Source organism: Atta colombica, unplaced genomic scaffold (assembly GCF_001594045.1).
Source record: "Atta colombica isolate Treedump-2 unplaced genomic scaffold, Acol1.0 scaffold33, whole genome shotgun sequence".
Lineage (NCBI taxonomy): Eukaryota > Metazoa > Arthropoda > Insecta > Hymenoptera > Formicidae > Atta > Atta colombica.
This window is the reverse complement of record NW_017259437.1, coordinates 1,205,513-1,218,218: the sequence shown is the minus strand read 5'-3', so window position 1 is coordinate 1,218,218 and position 12,706 is coordinate 1,205,513. Positions and strand designations below refer to the sequence as shown.

Below are 12,706 nucleotides of genomic sequence, written 5' to 3'. Positions count from 1 at the left end.
GAGCTTTTTAAAGCTTTTAGATCCTGGCACCGAATACCACCAATATAACCACGATTCATAGCGGAAACTGATTCAATCATATTATAAATAAATCGATTGTGGACGTTGTAGTTACAATAGATTTTTTACTAATAATAACTGGTTTTTATATCAAACTGATAACACTTGTATCTAGTTATATATATATATATAAATAAATTTTATATATATATATATAAATTTATTTAAGTTATATTTCGTATTATTATTTCATTTTGAAAATTTTCAGGTTCCTATTATTCATTCTATATAAACGACCGTTTTAAATTGGTACAAATTCCGATGGTTGTTCCATTGGTTTTTAATCCTATTTCGTAATGTCGCTATAAAATGTAGTAGACTTGTATGTGACTTAAACGAAATGAAGAAATAGGAAAACAAGCTGCAGGCTGAATCCGTGTTTTATCTGGCTAAAAACAGTGCCTTTAGAGTCTTTCTTGCTATGTATTAGTGCGGACGTTCCTTGTTCAACTTTTTCTAACCTATTCGTCTTACCCTGCTCTCTCTCTCTCTCTCTCTCTCTCTCTCTCTCTCTCTCTCTCTCTTGCTTTCTCTCTCTCTGAAAAGTACAAACGTGGAATTTTTACTACATCCCTGTGGTGTAGATCCTGACGAGGGTTCATACGACGTTGCATTAAAGGCGAGCAGCGTTTAAAGACGACCATGCCAGCGTGGAAAAGATGCTTCCAGATATAGCCAAGAAAGCAGTGGGACATAATATGTCGCTATTAGTAAATCGTCCGCATCATGAGAAAGCATAAAATCTGAATACATCGGAGTCTAATTCCTCCAGTGAATGCGCTGTGTCATGCAAAATACGATCTATTAGCATCAATGTATATACTTTTTTTTATTATTACTTCAATGTCAATCTAATTTTACAATATTATATGACGTTTTCTCTTTTATTTATAAAAAAATAATTTTACATCGTTAATAGAGATCAATTTGGGTTACTGGTTTCCATTTAGAATTATTTTTATGATGTCTTATTGTCAATATCGATTTATTATCATTTACTCTGATAATTTAAAAACATTGAAACGAATAAATAATTAGAAATAAATTGGCATTACCTCGTTCTTCGTTAAAAATTTTTCTCACATCTAAAAGTATGCTACAAAATGAGATCGAATATAAAATATGCATGCGCGAAAATCTTTATTAAGTTAGCAAGAGCAAAATAAAATATATGAATTAAAATATTTAGTATCTGTTTTGTACCAAATTAAATTATTTTGATCGTCTTCTTATATATACAGTGAGAACAAAAAGGATTCGTACAAGGAAATTTGGTATTACAAAAAAAGTCTTATTTGTAGAAAATAAATATTAATTAGCAATTTTATACAATAAATACATTCTATTCTAATATAAATAAACGAGCTTCACAAATATTCTTGATTTTAAAAGCTAAATTTCTCATCTATACTTACATCTATACGAATACTTTTTGAGCATTCAAACAATACAATTTTTAATTTTCACTTATTTTTCAGATGATATATTTTATAATTAATACACATCTTATCTTATATATTATTTTAAGAAATATACAGTCTATTTTATTCTTTATGAATAAATTATTAATTATCCGACAACAAATGATCGTCAATTAAACGTCGAATCGACGTTAAATTAATGTTGAAATCATCGTACTTATATCGATTCGACATCAATTCGATGGATTATTTCCCGCTGGATAATATTTGCTTTTTAAAAATAAAATTTAAAAAAATATTTTCTCTGTACGAATACTTTTTCCACTCACTATACATTGTCACTGAAAATCTAAATATGTAAATTACTGCCGTGTGTCTCTAAATATACTACATTATGTATACTATTTCACTACCAGTCATATATATCGATCTTTGTATTATTAAAGATAATTTCGTAGTGCTATTTCAAAAAAAAAAAATCGTATTTAATATTATTTAATATTAAACTGAAAGAACCATTTCAAGACAAAAAAAAAGATCGTGAATAAATAGGAAAATTAATTTGTACTAAAAAGTTATTATAATTTAACTATTATAATTTATAGTCATTTTTTGGATCAACTATATTTTTTATGGTTGTTCTAAAAAAAATAATTATAAATTATAGTCAAATTATAATAATTACAACTATTATTGTGATAATAATAATGATTCTTATAGTCACATTTTCAAGTGTCAATTGTATATATCTGTTCATAAAACTATACATAATTATTATTACTAACTACTAACTATTATAACAGTAACAATAATAATTATAGTGACACATAATTACAAATACCAAAAGTTTTCTCTCAGTGTTCTAAGAAAATTGTGGCGCTGGTGGCTTAATATATTAAGCGAAATATGTGCCGCGGAATTTATTTCTATTCACGCGCTTGCCGGGAATATCAGAGAAGGTGAGAGCGCGTGTCTTTCGCGTGCACGACCGAATATTTAATTACGTAAGTCACGGCTAATTAAATTCATCATGATGAAGACGGACTATTTGCGGCGGCGACGGTCGCGGCTTAATACCACGAACTAGTTGTGGAATTACGGTCCCATTATTGCGGCGCATTCGTCTTCCTCCCGATCCCGATGACGTGGAGGTCGACGTTATCCAAGAATCTGCAGCCAGCAGCTTAATGATGCGAACTCGCGACTACGCGACGCCTCTCCACCTCTCTCACTCTGCCATGTTAGGTTCGAAATTATGACGCGCAACAAACGTCAGCGAAGTTGTTTGCTCGGCAACGATTTTCAAGCTCTATTATTAAGCGTACTTCAAGATTGAAGTCTTGAACTTTAGCTCTTGGAAATGAATAACATAAACGCACAAGTGAAGAATCTTAGTTATCGCTTCCGTGACTCTGAGATAAAAAGGACAATTTATCTCTCGTAAAAGTATATGTGTAGGTGACACGTGCGTCGACTTACGGAATGAAAAAAAAAGAAAGAGAAAATCACCACTTAGCACTCTGGAATGAAATCTAGCGTTTAAATACAATTGATACACATTGTAAGTATACTGAAAAAAAATTATTCATTTGATTACATTAATTTAGTTTTTTTTCGATGAAGAATGTATGTATTTAAATCAAATATATTATATTTGACTCAAATTTATAAGACAAGAAATAAAAACAAATTAATGTAATCAAATAAATTAATGTAATCAAATAAATAATGTTTTCTATCATATTTGACTTAAATACATACCTTCTGAATATTTTGGAATGAAATCTCATTCTAAAGAGTGAAAATTAAGTAATCAGCCTTGCTCAATTTCAATCTTTAAGAACGAGATTTCACTCTAAAAGTTTTAGAGAGTATATTTTTCAACGAAAGAAATAAAAAACAGTTAAATTAATTTAGTCAAATAACTAATTTAACTGAACATCAACTGAACAATTTTTTTCAGTTTACCACAGTTTATCACAAAAATAGAAATAAAAACAAAACGTATTAACACGCGTATTAGATAACTAAATAAGCAGGAAGTGCCGATAATGAACATGAAGTAAGAAAGGGAAAAAAAAGACTATGTTTCAGAAAATAATAGATAACAGGATCGCTGTGTCGTTTATTGTACAATATGATCGATATTAATGAAATTTTATTTATTTGATACAAAACAGCGTTTAACTGAGATGATAAAAAAATTAGAAATCTAGACGATCGCAGATGCGTAGTGAAAATACAGATCGTGATATTTATTGATAATTAAACGAACTAATCTTATTTATTACACTCAACATCTGGCGTCGTTTCTGATAATAATAATTATATTTGCAATCACGTACACTTGTTACGCCAGTCGTCACGTGTTTGAAAAGTACGGCGGTTTGTTTACGATCGACGTCGCGATCATTATTTATGCGCGCGCCTTATCGTCTCGGTCGATTGAATGACGCGCGTTTAAAAGTCCGGCAGTAAACAAAACGTGAATATACATCACCCTTTCGGAATTGTTACGTTGAATTTTCGAAGCGTTTATTGACAATAGTCCCTACTCACCGTTAAGAAAATTCCACAGAATTTCGGTCGGTTTTCTCCGACGAGAAAGTTCCAAGGGACCCGAGAATCTTCTTTTTCAAGGTGAAAATTTACTGCCTGATACCCGGAGCGGAGCCTTTCTTTCTGTCCACGGATTGCTGGACCCTTCTCTCACTGCACTGTCATTTGCCGCACCGCAGCTGCCTCCCCTTTGCCCCTCTCGCCGTTAATCACCACACGACACAATCGAGATGCCTCCCGGAGAGTTTCGTAATGAAGACGTGCGGAACTTCTCAGCGCTCATTTCTGTTCTCTCAGTTACACTCGACGCGTCGCGGGGAATCGATGTGAGAGATCGTGGAGATTCCCTGTGGGATTAGCACGGCGTAATAAAATCGGCGGGACGGAAGCCACGTTGGATGCGAGTCGCGGCCGCGAGCGTGATCCCTCGAGGCAGTCTTCGCGCTTGGAGGTTAGGTTCAAGCATCTGGCGTCCTTTCTCGAGCTTCTCGTTCCTGGTCAAACGTGTAAGTCGGACAGGGCACTACGCGTGATGGGAAGAGAGACGTAGTAACGTGACGGAGTGCGCGAGATCGACGCCACGCACGACGGCGAGCGAGTGCGACGTTACGCGAGTAGTTACTCCGAGGCCCTCAGCACGAGAGAACCGGCGAAAAACTGCGTGAAAACCCAACCATGCTGACTGCGCGACCGGCGTCAGACTGCCGCGAGAACCCGAGAACGGAGCGGGGATTCAGTTGAGTGGCATCGCCCGGCTAGCGGCTAGAGGGGTCGTCCGCCCCTCTCACACTCGTTCATTCTCTCTCTTTTTCTCTCTCTCTCTCCCTCTTACCGCGGCCATCACCCCTGGTCACCCCGCTATTCCACATACTGCCTTTTCCCCACTAGACCGCCAGCCGTTTTCCCCTCTCCTACTGTTATTCTCTTCGGCCGTGCTCGCTCCCACTCGGCTACCGACCCGGCTTCCCCCACCACCCGTCTTCTTCCGTGACTCCAGTCTCCACCATTCCCCGCAGAGGCCATAGTAGTGAAAGAGTACGAGTGTAGGACAAAGAGATCCGTTGTTGTAACGTTTGCACGAGCGGGACGAACGAAAGAGCGGTAGTGCGCGGTAGAGAAAGACGAAGATGCGCGAGACTCGGCGAGAGCGAGAACGAGAGCAGGTGACGAGTTTAGTGGGACGGAGACTGCGACTTGTGTTGAAACGAGAGAACTGCGACGCGCGCGGATGACCTGACAAGGATGGCGCAGGTGAGTGAGAGAGAGGAAAGAGCTGCTGTTCTCCGAGAGAAACGTCACTGTGAAAAGGATAACGAATACATCCAGCGGCGCGACAAAGACGTATACAAGCGAGAGTACTACGTGCGGAGATGCACTGGTGAAACAGAGAGAGAAAAAGAAGCTTCTTCGTTGTCGCTATGAAGACTTGCCACGCGATGACCTGTCAGTTAGAGAGAGAGAGAAGAGAGAGAGAGAGAGAGAGAGAGAGAGAGAGAGAGAGAGAGCACAAAGTGGAATGCGCGCGCATGCGCCGCACGCGAAACTCGGCACGCGGTCGCGCCCAAACGCATCACCTCGCGCTCCTCATATATTGATGTACTACGCTCTTGCACTCACGACGAGCCGATTGCGGCTGTCGCAAATGCGAAGGGGAGTCGTAGGCGCTGGACGACGGATCGTTCTCTTGCACTCATATATTATGTCACGTAGAAATGCGTAGGTGAGTTTATCGCATACGCGAACTCGAGCTCGGTGCTCCGGTCAAGCTTACGTGCACACGTATGTACGTGTATGAATGTGTGCGCGCGTCTGTATGTCACGTGACACGCTACTTCTTCGCGCGGCTTTTCACAGCGGTTTAATTAGCGTAAAAAAGGAATTGATTCCATTAACTACAGCATCTTTTTTATCGATATCCACAGTGATTCTGAAAATGTATATTTATTAAACGTATATATCTATTCCTAAAAGAAAAATGTTTATTCGACTAAATTATTTCAGTTTTCTTTATTTCTTTTATTGGAGAATGTATTTAAGTTAAATATGTTTAACTTATATATATATATTCTTCGTGGAAAGGAAGAGACCAACTAAATTAATTTAATCAAATGAACAATTCTTTTTCAGTATAGACAGAAAAAAATTGTTTTGTAACTAAATTATCTAAAAATTTGATTAGATAAAGATCGAAAAATAATTTTATTTATTTTAAATAAGGGAAGCGCGACTACGGTTTGAATGTTAAGATGTTAAACTATTATATATATATTCATATAAATGAATTAATTTCAGAAATGATAATTGCGTGCCGATATGATTGTCGGACTTTCAACACAATTAATTTGAAATATTAATAATCCCCCCAAATTTTCCAAATTTAATCTTAAAAAACTATAATATAATAAACTTATTGCGAAAAATATTGCCTCGGCCGGGAGTCAAACCAGGATCTTTTGCATTCCGTGCGAGATAATAATTTTATTGATTTTTGAAAATAATAATTCTGTAGCACTCAAGTTTGATTAGAATGAGTTGCAAGAAGTTTCGGTATTCTCCTAAGTGTCTTACATAATTATTTTGATGATTTAATAAAATTATTTTCAGATCTGTATTTAATTAAATTTTGAAATGCGTACTTCAACAAAACTATTCTCTCGTGTAGAATTTTGTCAGATTGTACATGGAAAGACGATCTTGCTGCAGCATATAAGAATTTAGATAAATACATATTAAAAATAAAATGTTAATTTTAATTTAAAGACGTCTTTAAGTTAAAATTAACATTTTATTTCTAACAGTATATGTATCTGAAAATGATTTTATTGGACTGCTGAAATTATGTAAGATGATCAAGCAAAGCAAGCCATTCTACAAAAAATTTTAACATCCTGGAAACTAACTTGAGCATCCTACATATTTATTTTGATTTAACAAAATTTCAGATTTATTTAGACAACATTTTAAATATTTTAGCATGTTCCTTCTATATAAAACTATTTAAAAAGGTATTATTCCTGGAAAAAGATATACGTTTACAGTAATTATATAGTTCAGTAAAAAATAATGAAGATTTATAGAGATAAAATTTCAGCGATATATCTGTCGATAAATTTCTGTCGAGACTTCCTTTTAACGAAAATTAGGACGAACAGTTTGCACGAGTTTCTTCTGGACCGATCTTGTCAAACTGTCTCGTTAAACGTGATGTTTAAAACATCTCAAATTTATCGAATAATTTATCGAATATATATATGTGTGTGTGTGTGTGTGTGTGTGTGTGTGTGTGTGTGTGTGTGTGTGTGTGTGTGTGTGCGTGCGTGCGTGCGTGTGTGCGTGTGTGTGTGTGTATTTTCTTTCGTGTTTCAGAGATAAATTTTCTCTTCTGTATTTGATTCACTAAATATTTAATAATTAAATATCTTTAATATAAACTCGTAGAAGCAAAGAGTTGATTTAACTTTCTCGACGATACTTTTTCAAAGTCTGATGAAATTTTCCTTATCAGTTCTATAATCATCATTTTGCAGTTTCAGTAGTGCATTAGTTCTAATATATCTACCTTATATTTTGAACGAGTTTTAATCATGCATTATTTCAGCTGACTGAACCGTTTCAGATAGTGTGAGAAGTGTGAGATAACTCTACACCCATTATTCTCACGCGTCGATATACACCCTCTGTAACTTTCGAGAATTATAATCGATTCGCTCGATTACTCTTTATTTTTATATGTATATCGTTCATCGAAAAATAAAGTTTATTGGCGCACGTATTTCTCAAACATTGTATAAATTATATATACATGTATCAATGGACGCTCTCAGTGGAGAAAATGGTGAATAGCAATCAAATATGATTGGCCTGAATTCCCAAATCCAGCCAATTCTAGCATCGTTCGATTGATTTCAACTATATGACGTTCCTGTGAAATACAAACCGATATGATTTTTTTTTTTTTTTTAAATGCACGAGGGACATAGCAGGGAAAATTGCGAATAAGTACCTTTCAGTATTTTTAAAGTATATAAATTCGAGCGTAGCAAAAATACCGATTTACTGCTAGGCAATGTAATTTCGTATGTCACGCGCTTATCCGTTCGGCTTTACAATATCTCGCACAATACGAGGCAATTTAAAGTTTACGAACGATTGTCGCGCCTTTCGCGTTGATATTATGCCGATATCTCGCCTCGTGAAAGAGAACCATTCTTTTATCGTGCGTTTCTACGAGTTCGGTATTCCTTTTGATATTCAAACCAATAGTCGCGCAATCTCTATTTTTCTCTCTCACCCTCGCATTTTTCCGAATTCTTCAACGGCGCTTATGCCGTGTATATGTGGCTACGTGCAGGGCTACGCTACGAAATGAGTCTGCAAAAATACTGAGCCACGAGGTTAACTAATGAATCTTGGCGTGGCTATATTAGCCGCCTCGGGCTCGGCCACATTTCGAGGTCTTATCGTCGGCTGGAAATCAGCTCGCCCGGCAGATGTTCACTAAAACCTCGAGCTCTCGTGCATCCGATACGTCTCCCGCGACTCTCTCGTTCTCTCGGATCGCTGAAACGTCGGCATAAGGTGCTAAGTGCGAGCATTTTATACCGGAGCATGAAACTCAGTCGTCCTTTCCTCCTTCCCTGCAAGTTCTTTCTTGCGCGAACACGAGTTGCCGGATCTCAAATTGTGCTCCCGGGATTCGGATTATGTTCTTGAATTTCGGAGTATCACGTTCGCGGATGCTTGGCGCGAATCGTCGGTAAAAGATCATAGTAATACTTGAATTCATACGAATGGAAAATATCAGGAGAAAAAGAGAGAGGATTCGTATAGTGTGCCGGATATTACAATTCATATAAGATCCTTTAATGTGTAAATATTTAAAAAATATCTATATTTTCTCGATATTTTTATATATAATTGTTAAATCCATAATGTCAAATTATATTCAATTTGAATTATTTTTAATCATTTCTAAAAATTACTGCTAATTTCACTCAATATAACTTAATTTAATAATTAAATAATTTAATTTAAGAATGTATTAAATTTGACTCAAATTTAGTTTATTATTTACTAAGTGCATGTATCACTATGTTTATTTCGAAGCTAATCATAGAAATGGATTGATTTATATTTTGACATATATGGAAGTTAAAAATAATAAAGTATTATTTAACTTAAAAGGATTGAGTTACTATTGCTTTCTTTATGTCTAATAATGTATACGTTAAGTATAAAACAAATCATTATCTCATATGGGAAAAAACATAAAATCATATTTAAGTATTTAGTGTATAATCACTGAAGTTTAGTTGTAATCATGGAAAACTGAATTAACTTTTTTTTTCTAACAAACCACCATGTTATGCCAATCTATGATCGATTGATTTCGAGTCATCTCTCTCTGCTTTAGAATATATTCTTGATTTTCTTTTCAGTTTCCAAGATCTTTTATTATGCAAGCTAACGCTCGGTGTGAGATGGAATCCCATGCCGGCAGTTTCGCGAAAGTTAACAAGTTTTCAGCCGATTAGACTTTTAATCGTTATTACCTACTTTGCTGAGTGCTACGTTTATCGTCACGGCCAATTAAAATCACGATGCAGACATCGTTTTTTTTCACAATTGCTTTCTCTCTCCGTTCCTTTGAATCCTGCTTACTTAAAGAAAAGATAGAGTTTCAATTGTTTTATATAAGTTAGCCTATTATCATATCTGATGGCGCATGCCAAACTCACGCAATATTATACATAGACAATATTCGGTAAGAAATATTATTTTTCTACTTTCGAAAGCTCGTATTGTTTTACAAAACTTGAGTAAGAACATTTAACAGTGTTGCTTTTGATTTTTAGTCAATAAAATTGAATATACTTTTACAGTTATAAAAAATAATTGAAATATGACTAATTTTTAGTATTATTAAAAGTGGGACGTATTTAACTTAAAGCATTATTACAAGTAATTTTAGAAACTTTTTAACAATTTTGAAAAAGTAGTAGAAACAGATTATAAAAATAGTCGTAAAAGAACAGTTTTTCTGAAGTATTTAAAAATTTAGACGGATCTGAAAATATTTTTGTTGGACTTTCAAAATAATTATACAGAACAGTCAAACTAGTTACTAGAATGTCAAAACTTTTTGCAACATTACTCAACGTGCTTGAGCGTCCTTCATAATTATTTTGATGGTCTAACAAAGTTATTTTCAGATCTGTATCTCGTTCAATTTTTAGAGACTTCAGCAAAACTACTTTTTTTCCGTATATTTATCGCATTTTTAGAACATATCTAAATTGTTAATGTTACGATGCCGCTGAATAATACGTTTAATAGTTATTCGAGGAAAATTGTTTGCTGAATACACGCAAATATGTATTATATATTTTTTTCTTTCCTGGAGTTTGCGAAAGGAAATGAAATTCCTCTTTATTCGCTCTTCAGATATACAATCACGTTTCTCTGACGCGATAGTGGAAAAGAACTTACCGCGTATATTCTTTTCTGATTTCTGTATAAAAATTCAACCAACGAAGCAACAAATTTATTAGGAATTATATATAAAGTTTTTGAATTCGCGCTTCATATATTTTTGTAATTTATTATTGGGATCCTAAAAGTTTTCTTTGTATTGGAAAAGTAGAGTTCATAACTCTTTAACGCCATAATACGAGAACAATATACTTGGCATACCCAATTTAATTCAACAATACTTCTATAAAAATGAATGTATTATAAATCATTTTTTTCAATCGAAATGCCAGACGTTAAGAAACGCCAGTATCAAGCAAATGTATATTTATTAATAAAATTATTATAAATAATGAAAAAAACGTTGGAAGGAAAGCCAGGTATATCATATCGATGAGACATTTAAAGGTTAATTAAACTGAGTTAATTGTAACAGAATAAATTCGAAGTAAATATTACAAATGAACAATAAAGAAATCTTAGAGTCCTGATGTTAAAAATGCCAATATCGTGCAGATATCGTGAGCAAACTTACGCGCAAAAATTATCGCTACCAGTACATGAGAGTCTGACAAAGAACTTCCCAAGTTCATTCGTCATTTCTAATGTTTCTTTTTGTCATGGTTGATTCTCGCACGACATGACACCGTATTTTGCAATCGGTAAAAAGTGGAAATGACACGTAGGATAAAATTCTGCCTCCGATACACTCCAATGGTACGTTAGACCGGTCTGAGATCGTGTACATAGTCCGTACCGACACGGCGTCTGACGGCTTTGTCAGTAGACAACTCCCTTGCCCTTCTGTTTGTCTTGTCTCTTTTGAGCTGACATTCCATGGTGCCTAGCATTCTCTCTGAGAATCTATCGAAAAGTAAAAGGCGTGCACGAGATACGGTATGTGTTGGCGAAGCGCTGCAGTGCCGTGCTTCATCGCAGATGAATTCTTATTTTTTTCGTTTGCCGAGCTTCTTCGTGTAAGCGATTCAATTTTCCCTGCTTTGCTTCGAGTCGCGGATGTTCTCTAATAAAATTATAACTTAAAAAAAAAACGCAATTTTAATAGAAAAGAGTATGAGAGAGAGAGAGAGAGAGAGAGAGAGAGAGAGAGAGAGAGAGAGTTGCGCTTTCACATGATTATACGATATTAACATTAATGTTCTTATCATACTATATGACTATTTTATGAGGGGGGAGGGGGGCAAAATCAATGATTTTTATATTTAAACGTTTTTAATTATTAGTGCACATTATTCATGCTTCTATTAAAGTGATGATCCTATTAATTCGTTAATCGATATATGAATCACATCTGTTGTGGATACCGCAAATGTGTGATCAAACAGGCATGGTAAGCTTTGATGCATCGAAGGACACTATAGGTGCTAATTAAATGCGCCCTTTAACGTGATGCAGGGTCTGTGAAGCATCTCATACTGGATGAACACTTCGTAATATCGATCGATAGTTACGCGCTAGAATAAATGGGGAAGGGATACAAATGCAATGCTCCGCTAGAATATCAAATGTACCTACTGTAGATGCGTCACGTTTCATATACTATTACGTATATAATATATAGTTTCTACTTATATTACGTTGAACATTGATGAATCTGTATATATACCTTGGTGGGATGCATTTAAAATAGATGTTATACGCTTGTACAATCATTAGTAATATAAGACAACGTTAATATGAATTAAACTGTTGCGAATCTCTGGATGCTAATTATATTTTACGATATACATTATAATGTAATCTAAGCTTAACTAAACGTCACTGATTAACTTAATGCTTCTTCATGCTGAGGGAGTTGAAAGCCTTGTTTGCTTGGAACTGAATCCTACATTCCTCTGAATTTATTGGTGATTCGTCCGTTGAGAAACGACTCGTTTTCATCGTCAGTGCCATTAATAATCGTTTACCGGATCTTTCACTGCGGGAGGAAGAGTAGAGTACGCATCGGTCTAACATACGACGTTAGTTCTTCAATTTACGACTAGCGGGTTATGCTATCCCGCACTCGCTGAAACGTATTGTAGTCATTAAGCATTGATCGATTAAGCACCGTCGCATGCGGATGTTTATATATCCTGCACGTAGATGCATATTCGTGTCTGATTTATCAACGGACTCGCGGCGTCCTCGTCTGAAAATTAACTGCAGCAGGATTGTAGAGGAATGAAAGTGGA

At 35.3% G+C, this 12,706-nt stretch overlaps 1 protein-coding gene across 1 annotated transcript in view; it reads right to left on the bottom strand.

Moving 5' to 3' along the window:
* The window catches only part of LOC108690576 (bifunctional heparan sulfate N-deacetylase/N-sulfotransferase), a 125,915-nt gene extending 120,948 nt beyond the window's left edge, over positions 1–4,967 (bottom strand). The window contains exon 1 of the mRNA XM_018197948.1: positions 4,041–4,967. The gene's annotated coding sequence lies outside the window, so the exon portion shown is untranslated. The remainder of the gene's footprint in view (positions 1–4,040) is intronic.
* Between the last annotated feature and the right edge of the window lie 7,739 nt (positions 4,968–12,706).